We start from the raw sequence: 10,683 nt of genomic DNA on the forward strand, positions 1-10,683 counted from the left end.
CCTCAGTATTAGACTGCACCATCTCTTTCCTAGAAACTTTGGCGGTTATTCACACACAAACCAATTCTACTTAATGAGCTGACTTTCGCAGTACCTTAAGTTTATATAAATATACAAGGGCTCATTAAAAATACGTCCTCTTGTAAATGAAATTTATGAACCATGGTAAGTTTTTAACCTTTCCTCGTGTTTACTGAATGCGTTCAAATTACTGCGGAGAAACGTCGTAAATCAATATGTATGTATATGTATGAGAGTATGTGTTCAATATGGATGTGACCTTTTATTACTTGTGCAAGTGACTGATTTAGATTTGCAAATATGATATATATATATATATATATATATATATATATATATATATATATCATATATATATACATATAATATACATATTACATACTTATACATAATATATGTATATATATATACGTCATATACATATAACTATATATATACATATACATAGTATATATATAGGATACATATATATATATAATAAATATATATATATAAATAATATATTATATATAATAATAATATAATCAATATATAGATATATATATAATATATATATAGTATATATATATATATATGATATATATATAATATTATATATATATATATATATATATTATATATATATAGTAACTATTATAGTGAGACGTGATTGTCGGACCGTGTCAGTATTCATCCCAAAGGCGGGTCGAAAGATTTTGGTAAACACTTCGCAAACTGCCTACTGCGAACTTGCCATCGAGAGAAAGGAATTGGTGATAGTTAAATGGTGTATTGAGGGAGTGGTGACAAAATTGGACGAGTGATGTAACTGACATGCCTGTGGCGTAGTCGACAAACCTCTATGAAGGGAGAGGATGACAGAGAACCGGAGAGTATAAATGAAAGAAGAAAGCTAAAAGAAAGAAGACACCAGTTGAACAAGTGAAGACGAAACAAACAACCAAAGAGGACGTCTCCGACAACGCAAACAAGAAAGAGAAGTCTACATACCTGATGGCACTTCAATTCAAAGGCACACAGTAAGAAAATGATATCCGTATGCACACATATACAAATAATTCTTAAATCAAATTTATAAAGCTAATTTGATACACTTCATCTCTAGATATTTCGTTTAGGCACAATTATCCAACTTAAATAGACATGCATTTAATCTTGTCTAACTATTTGTTATCTTGCTTTAATAATTATTACAAACAATTTTACAAAACATAATTTATTTACTGTGGTATTTACTAACTTTCGTTATTTTTTTTTTATAATACTTTCTCATTTGATGGGTTTATGTCTACCACTTACGTTCCCGATTGATCCCCGCTGTGTCTTTTAGTGCCTTTTTAGGATTAAAATTAAATCAGGATTGGTTACCATTAGATTAAACAGTATATGCCCAAGAGAATGATATCTATATTTGGGAAAACAAACCCTTTGATTTTTAAAAGAAGCAATGCACGTAGATTAGATACGGCAACATTAATAAAAACCTCCAACTATATTAGATAAAAGGACTACTTTAGTTATACATCAAATTGCCCAGGCGCATGATCCCACTACTAAATTTTTGGGAAGAAAAAAAATTATGCTTTCAATTTGGAAAACTGGCATGAGCAAATAGATACACATTTAAATTCTTTAACGGGCAGTGATGTTGAGAAAGTAAATGAAGCCAAAAGCTACCTTGATCTCTAAACAGGAGATATAGGGTGCTATATGCATTCTGATGCCTGTCGAAGACTTGAGAATTAGGAGGAATTAAAGCAATTGAGGGAAATATATTCCAACGTTAGCGAGACTGATCCCGTTATTAGTCTCGCAATGATAGATCAAGGTTGGAGGATGGATAAGAGGAATTGCCTCAAAATGTTACATAACTTTTTTAACGAGTGAGATCATTTGGTTTGAACAACTCCAAGGACATCAACAATGGCAGGTCAACTGGTAATAACAATTGATAATTGTAAAAACCTGTTCAGGCTAGTTTTGTTAAGGGAAGTTTGCCGTCAAAGGCTATTGAAAAGATGGCACGTGGAAACTGGAAACTGAAAAAAAAAAAAAGTTAAAAGAAAATCTTTGGTAGTTACACCGTAGGGAATTACTTATTCAAACCCTTAGTCACCATAGGGCTAGGTAGAAAAGGGCATAACAATCAGGGTAGGTCTATGACACCAGCTGGAAACCAGAATAGAAATCCGGTAACTCATCTCCAGGGAAATCTTCAACAGTCACATGTTATAACTGCTAGAAGAAGAGCCATTATGCAAGTGACTTCCGTGGTTCAGCCTACTGCTCCTATCATAAAAGAACAAGACATAGTCTTTCGAGTTTGTAAGAGCAGGCCTAGACATAGATCTCAGTCACAAGGCACGAAGTAGTGATCGTAATCAGTTTCCACAACTTGGGAGGACCCAGTACAAAAATGTTTACCAAGCTGCAAACTTAAAGGTAGCAACAAGATCAAGCAATACCAAATGAATCGCCGGTAAATTTTCACACAACCGGCATAATGGACATTTCTACATAATAAAGGAAAAGACCTGAACGTCAGAATCAAGTCAAGTTGTCCTGAAGAATTAAACTGTTATCCAAAATAAATTAGACATGTTCTTTAGAAAAATGAACCCACAACATTCTCGGTCCATGACACCTTAGTTCACCCCACAACACACACGTATACTATATATATATATATATATATATATATATATATATATATATTATATATATATATATATTTATATGTATATAGATATATATATATATATTTTATATATTTATATATATATATAGATAAATATATATATATATATATATATATATATATATATATAATATTAATATAACAACAAGAATGGAGCAATAGCGACAAACCGACTTCTTCATATGCAGATCACATCACAGAGATGAGAAATTATAGTTTTAAATAGAGAGAGAGAGTCAGCACAGGGTGGTGGCATTGGACTTTCAAATAAGGAACACAGCAAAAGGTAGGCCTGCGCATGTCCCACCAAAAATCAAGTGGTGGAAGTCGACACTAGACGAGAAAGCGAGGCAGGAATTTAACAAGTGTGTGTTTTTTTATTTTGATTTATATAAAATTTTGGCATTATGCCAAGCACTGAGGCAACTAAGGTCATTCACTGCTGAACCGGAAATTGACAGTAAAAGGTTACAAAGGTGTTCCAGGAAAACCTCGCAGTTGCACTATGGAACAATTGTTAGGAGAGGGTGGACAGTATGATTGAAGAAAGAATACGAACGGAGGAACGGTAAAAGGAATGAATTTAGTAGCAGCTGGGGGCCGAAGGGACACTGCAAAGAACCTTAAGTAATTCGTACATTGCACCGAATGAGGTGCACAGACGGCACTACCCCTCTACGGGGAAGGAGAGTGTGAGGGAAGTTAGATTGCTAGCGGGAGTGCAAGAATGGTGGAATCCCAACAGTGATGTGATAGAGTGGGTGGAAAGGGGTTGAAAAAGACATCTGGAAAGAAGGTCCTCCTGACTATAAGGAAACCTGGTGAAGGTATCATGCAACTAGGATAAGATAAAAGAAGTGGAAAGAATATTATGAACATCTGTTATATGAAAAAAATCCTTGAAAAATCTTTGAAGATGATTCCAGAACTTGGTATGACACACTATTCGCAGGATGGGTAAAAGAAGATAATGAAGAAGATGAAATATGGTGAAGCAAAAGGACCAGATGGAATTCCTGCAGAAATGTGGAAGAGCTTGGAGGGAGGAGGAATAGACATACTAAGGGACCTAGCAAAGAAAATATACAGACTGGAAAAAATACCAAAAGAATGGAAAGAAAGCTTTATTTTGCATATCTCTAGAGTGAAATGTGACACCCAGGATTGCACATACTAAAGCGAAATAAAGCTTGTTTCAAACCATGAAAATCTGTGGAAACAAATATAAAATAGGGGTTGGGAAGAAACATCTGTAGGTGAAGAACAGTTTGGTTTCATGCTAGAAAGAGGAACGACAACTGCAGTGTTTGCCCTTCAACAGAAATTGGAAAAAACCATGAAAAGCAGGAAGGACTGCACATAGTAAACATAGATCTGGAAAAGGGATACGATAGTCTCCCATGCATAGAGGTTTGGAGGTATATGCGAGCAAATGGGAACACTGGAAAAGTATGTGAGGTTGATCAAAGATATACATGAAGGAGCAAAAACGCAGCAAGAGTTGGTTTACTTTAGGGATCTGCTTTAAGTCTATAACTTTTTGACCTGACTATGGATGTGCAATCTCAAGGAATATAAGATCATTCCCTTGGGTATATGCTGTTTGCTGATGACATCGTAATATGCAGCACCAGCAGAGGGGTAGTGAGTCAACACTAGAACAATGGAGGAAGGTACTTTGAGACAGAGGATTAAAGATCAGTAGAAAGAAGAAGGAACACGTAAGGTTCAATGAAGATAAAAACTCCGAGATTAGTATGGAAGGGACGGAGCTGAAAAGAGTAGAAATATTTAGTTATCTTACTTCAACAGTAACTTGTGATGGAAATTTGGATGTAAAAATAACAGAGTGCAGGCTGGCCGGAAAAATTGTAGAAAGATGTCAGGCGTCTTGTGTGACCACAGAATCATCATAAATGTTAAAGGAAGGGTGTATAAGACTAGTGAGACTAGCTTTGATGTATATATATGGAGCTAAACCATGGCCGGTAAAGGAATGGAATGCAATTTAGAATTTATGAACTGAATAAATAAAATATATTTTAAAACTATGGTAAAAATTTATACTATTTGGTAGAAATTGATATTCTCCATAAAAAATTATAACTTTGAATTTAGGATATGCATATAAACCTTTAGTGTAGAAAAAGTAAAAAATAAAAAATATACATAAAAATGCTTAAAAACACACTGCAAAAGTGTATATACTATACTTGGCAACGCACCAAGAGGTCAAATATCAAATTTCATAACAGAGGTTAATATCTCTAAGGAATGTAACAATGTTATTAACATCTACATCAGGACCAAACATTTCTGCTATATCTCTGTCCAATACCCATGTCTTTGCCATGCTGCAGCATACCTACTGTAGTGTAATATCATGTGTTCCACAGTAAGAGGAGTCCACACTGTATACAGACTGGTGCAGTTCCCCCATCTAAAAGGACTCTGTGGGTCAATCGAGTATGGCCAACTTTCAGACGACATAATACAATTTCTACCTTACGGTTTGGTTGGAATCCAGATGGCCAATGTTCAATACTTTGTCTGATTTTATTGTTGGCCAAAGGGGGAGAAGACCAACGAGCTTGGCATTAATTTTTTATATATGAATGAATAGTCCATTTCATATCGGTAGCAGGAATATGGGGGAGCAGAATGTCATCTTTAGTAATGACATCTCTTGCTTCATGGTCAGCAAGCTCGTTACCTACAATGCCTAGAAGCCTATACAACCATTCTTGAATACTTGAATCTGAGTATATGGTGAAAGTATTACCCTGTAGCCTAAAGTAGAAACAATCTCAAGAGATTTGGCTAACAGTGAATTCAGCTGTAAAAATAGAGGCATTATTAGATAGTTTGCAAACATATGAACTACTACCATGAACAACAGCACAACCAACACCAATTGATGTTTTTGATCCGTCAGTGAACAGTTTAACAGCACCTGGATGTATTTGATCGTGATCAAGAAAACGAACCTTCGCTACCTTGACATTAACTGATTTTTTAACAGCAGCTTCTCGACAGATTGATGGTTCTGGGATCAACCAAGGAGGCAACTTAGAGCAATGCATTGTCTTAATTTTTTTGTTTTTAATAGACACACTCAAGCGTTTGCAAAACTGATGAGTGTCGTTTTGGTTAAGAATGGATGCTACAGGGTTTTCAAAGGAACATCTTAATTTGAACATATACTGCAATCCCAGCTCCTCTCGATGTAAATCTAGAGGGAGCTTTTCAGTGTCAGCATATAAGCTTACAACTGACGAAATCTTGAATGCACCAGAACATATTGTTAAACCAGCATGATGAATTACAGCCAACTCCTTAAGTTTGCTTGTACTTGAAAAGTAGACTTGGCAAACTATACTCAAGCTTAGATTTACATAACGAGTCATATAACCGCAAAAGTGATTTCTTATCAGCAGCTGCATACTTCCATTAAAATGCACTGCCACAGTTTTGGAAGGGGAGAATCAAAAGCCATTGTCATCAGCCCAATTGTCGATTGCATTAACTAACTTTTTCAAGAAGTTAAACACTACAATAACGTCATAATTTGTGATATATATAGAAAGGTCATCTACAAAGATGCCTTTACTGGAGGTGAGACACATTCAACAATGCTGTTTATAGCCACAGCAAATAAGGTGACACTCAATACAGTGCCTTGTGGGATGCCTTCCTCTAGCATTAGACAAGGTATTTCCAACTCTAATTTTAATATACCTCTGACTACATTTTGAGAAACTTTGCTGAATTTGGGATGATAATCTTACTAGTAGGTCTAGAGTGGAACGATTTCTCCTAAAGCCAAATTGAACAGATGATAAACCATTTTTCTCTAGACGTCACATCAGCTTAGAATTCACCATTTTCTCAAACAATTTGCACATGCAAGTTGTAAGAGATAGTGACCAACAGCTTGTAGGAAGATGTAGATCTTTCAATTGTTATAAACTGGGAGCAACAACTTCAGTCTTCCAAGAAGGGGGAAGAATATCAGTTTCCCATATTTTGTTATAGATTTTAAGGGGATAAGATTTAGCAAAATCTGGAAGATTTTTATTCATGCTATAAAAAATGTTCTCATTTCCGGGCGATGTGAATTCAGAAGATGATAGTGCAACCCTTAATTCCCCCCAGAAGATGACAGAGTATCCCTTAATTCCCCCAAAGTTAATTTGATATTATAAGATTCCCAATTTCCACAATTTTACTCAACGGAAAAGGGTAATTCCTAACATTCTAGAACCGAGTTGAATGGCTCCTAGAACTCTATATTTCAGAGTAATGTTCACCCAGTTTTTCAGCAACTTCATCTGGCTTGGTGACAAGGTCTCCATCGATTTCCAGACAAGACATTGACAATGGAATGTATTTTCTACTTAGTTTTCATACCTTTTTCCAGATTAATCTGGTTGGGATCTTGGAATTTATGCCACTTATTTTTTAAAAAGCCAGGATTCTCTTTTACTTTTTAAAAATAATTTCTCTGCTTTTGCCATAGCCCGTTGATAAATAGATTATGCTGTTGCAAATTGACTGGATTTATGACTATAACATTTCCTGGTAATTTTCCTCAAATTACCACAGGTTTTATCCCACCATGGAACTGCAGGACTGCACGGTTTCCCTTTGGTCTTAGGTATGAATTTTCAGCGCTATTAAATATTTCTGAGGCAAAGTACTCACAAGTCTTTATATGGGACTCGAAGGACTCAAATTCCTGGGATAGATTAATACTTTCTTGAAATTTGACCCAATCTGTTTCCTTTCCCTTCCATTTAACAGGATAATTCGAGGGGACAGTTCACACAAACTTCAGATGAATGTGAAAGCGATCATTGTCATGTAAATATTCATCTACAGACCAGTTAAAATCTTGACAGAGAAAAGAAGAGCAAATACTTAAGTCTATAGCAGATGAATCACCTGCATAGATATTATGTCATAGTAACATCATTAAAAAATGAAGATCATTATTATCAACAATGTCATCAATGATCCTACCATCTGTGTCTAAAGAATTACTACTGCAAAGTGGATTGTGAGAATTAAAATCACCAAGTGGTAAAAAAGGAGGAGGAAGCTGATTAATTAAACCTTGAATGTTCCCAAGAATGAACCTACATCTTTGGGGGAAGATACAGAGTACAGATTGTGATTTCGAAGTCAAAAGTATCCCGGATAGCAATTGCTTGAAGCTGAGTGTTCAGGGGAACAAGAGGCTCATCTTATAGATCTCACAGTTTAGACCTGGATTGTATACTGCAACCCCTAATTTAGTTTCTTGGAGACATACAACCCCTGGATTATGTTCACGCAGTAATACTTTTAGAATTTCTGAACTAGTCCTTATTCCCATACATTTCCTTCATGAAACGTCCAGATTGAATTTTTAGTGATAGGATCTGCCATGGGAAATTCTACTGTTATCTATACTTTTTTTTTTCTTGTGGGGCTTTATAAGAGTTTCTTTATTGTCTTGAGATATGTGGCTTATGATTAGTGCCATTATGTTTTTTATTAGTTTTTTATGCGGAGCAGAGTGGACTTCAACTACTAATTTCTTTTTATCTTGGTTGTTTCTGAGGCAGAAGCACCCTTACTGTTGGCTTCACTTGTTACATTTTTTATGGGGTTTGGAAATCTCCATACTTTGAGCAGGTGGAGAAGAGGATGAAGTTCTTATTCTCTTTGGACCTTTAGTTTGTTCTTGTTCCATTTCTTTAAGGGTTTCTCTTTACAGAGATGGGAGAGGGAAAGTCTCATCAATTGGAGATGCTTCTATTGTACAAGTAGGCACATGTTCCTTAAAGAGGGGTGCTTTAGCCCTATCAGGTTTAGCACCTAGATTGGATGAATGAATTTTAACTTCAAGAGTTCTTGCTTTTACAGCAGGTAAAGGTGCTGCACTGCCGGCTTGAGTTTTTATATGGGCTATGGAATTCAGAGCCATAGCATAGGTCTTTGTCTGACCATTAGATTTTTAGAGTAACTAATGCTTATATGTTTGGTGTTAGCTGACTCTTCATATTTATATTGGCTGCACATTGTATTGGATGAGGTAAGAAATTCATGTGTGGTCTAATTTCTTTTATCTGTTTCATCTTTCTCGAACTTCTTCAGTGTCAGCATAAATGAATGAGTCTTTGATTTGGCATGAATAAGGGCGCTGCCCTTACCAAAACTTGAGATGTTACCCATATCAATACACCCAACCTTTTTTTAATGTATCTGCTAAATTTGTAATAATTGTAATTTTCCCTCCCTAGCAGATACTACCAATCACATTGGAGATTTGAAAGTTCTTCCAAAAGTGGCATTGTCCTCCAAATTTGGCTGAGAAACTGTACCCATTGAGATGGTCTGTAAACATCCATGTTTTTAAGGGTCTTGTCAGACAGTGCTACTTTGACAGTGGAGTTACAAATTTTTATATTATTAATATTGCTGCTGGTTTCAAGTGCAACTTCATGTTTTTCAAAAAGTTACCCATTCTTCCCATTTTCCTCCATTTTCATCAATGTTCATTCTTATGTCTATTATTTTACCATAATTAGCAAACGAAGGACGGAGTTTCCTAGTTACATCCCAAGGGAATATGCTTTACACATAATACTTTTATATTATCCACTGAGTTCCCACACTGGTGAGTTTTCAATTTGTGATGACTACAAGAGAGGTAGTACCACAATTGGAGCATTCCATATCCATGGTCAAGTCCATGGCAAGATTTGTCTTTTGTGTCAAGGCCTTGTCATAATTCGTCATTGGTAGCAAATCATCATCAAAGGGCCCAGGAGTACTAGAATCCTTACTGTCACTACTCGGGCTAAGAAAATAAAACTGAAGATAAAAAAAATCAGCCTTTTATGAAGTTTATTCTTCCACCAATGGCAAAAGAGTGAACTGACTCCCAAATGTCCGCTTCCCTACCCTATCCCACAGGGGATGGCACGACATGATTAGAGGGACACAAGTGTAAGCCAAACCCACTTGCTAGGACTGAGAGTATTACAAGAATACAATCATCCCCACCCTAACCATTTTATGGGCAAACCGGAAAGAATGCCGTGAGTCATATCCCAAGAACCAAACCCCCCCTGGAATCCATGGTCCAGTCCAGCAGAATAGTTCCGCCTGATATCTCTCAGGTCTGAACATTATCAGGCAGTTGATGGTCCTACCACAGTTTCCAGTATTTAGCTTTGGAAATAAACCTGGTCCCAGCTATGATATCTTTTTTCAGCAGAAGTGGAAAATTCCACAAAAATGAAGTCGTAGAGTAATCAAAGAAAGCCAAGGAAAGAAGATTGCATATTTTGGTGGAGTGCCCCAATTTTGAAAACGAACGTAGAGCTTGTTTGCTGGCAAATAACTCTTACCAATATTTTAGGTGAAGGTGCTCACAGGCAGAGCAAATTGTGACATTTTAAGAAATATTCATCTTTTTTACTAATTATAATTTAATTCTCTTTTAACTGTTTTAGGTTTCTTGTTTGACTTTTATGAATGAATGAATTGTATGTTAGGTCGGTTGTGTATCTTTGTATGCGCGTTAGTGTTTTTATTTAATTTTTTTTTATTTTTAGTTTTATAATTTCATTTGTATTTATTTATCAAAGATGTACATCCGCTGAATGGCCCCACCGCTCCAGTACTTGGCCATGTGCCAAAAATTTTATGATTTAATCTAATCTATTATGGGTTTTCTTGCCCCCTGCAACATGGCTGGAATGCAATCAATGTCCGTACAGATATGCCCATTTTCCATGCATATTTATCAACTGCTTGGCAATAGACTGCATTTTTCACAGTATTAAGGAAAACGTCCGTATCACACCCAAAAAACACTCTGTCTGTCTGTCTGTCTGTCTGTCTGTCTGTCTGTCTGTCTGTCTCTGTCTGTCTGTCTGTCTGTCTGTCTGTCTGTCTGCTTTTTTCTATAT

Source organism: Macrobrachium nipponense, chromosome 2 (assembly GCF_015104395.2).
Source record: "Macrobrachium nipponense isolate FS-2020 chromosome 2, ASM1510439v2, whole genome shotgun sequence".
In the NCBI taxonomy this organism is placed as follows: domain Eukaryota; kingdom Metazoa; phylum Arthropoda; class Malacostraca; order Decapoda; family Palaemonidae; genus Macrobrachium; species Macrobrachium nipponense.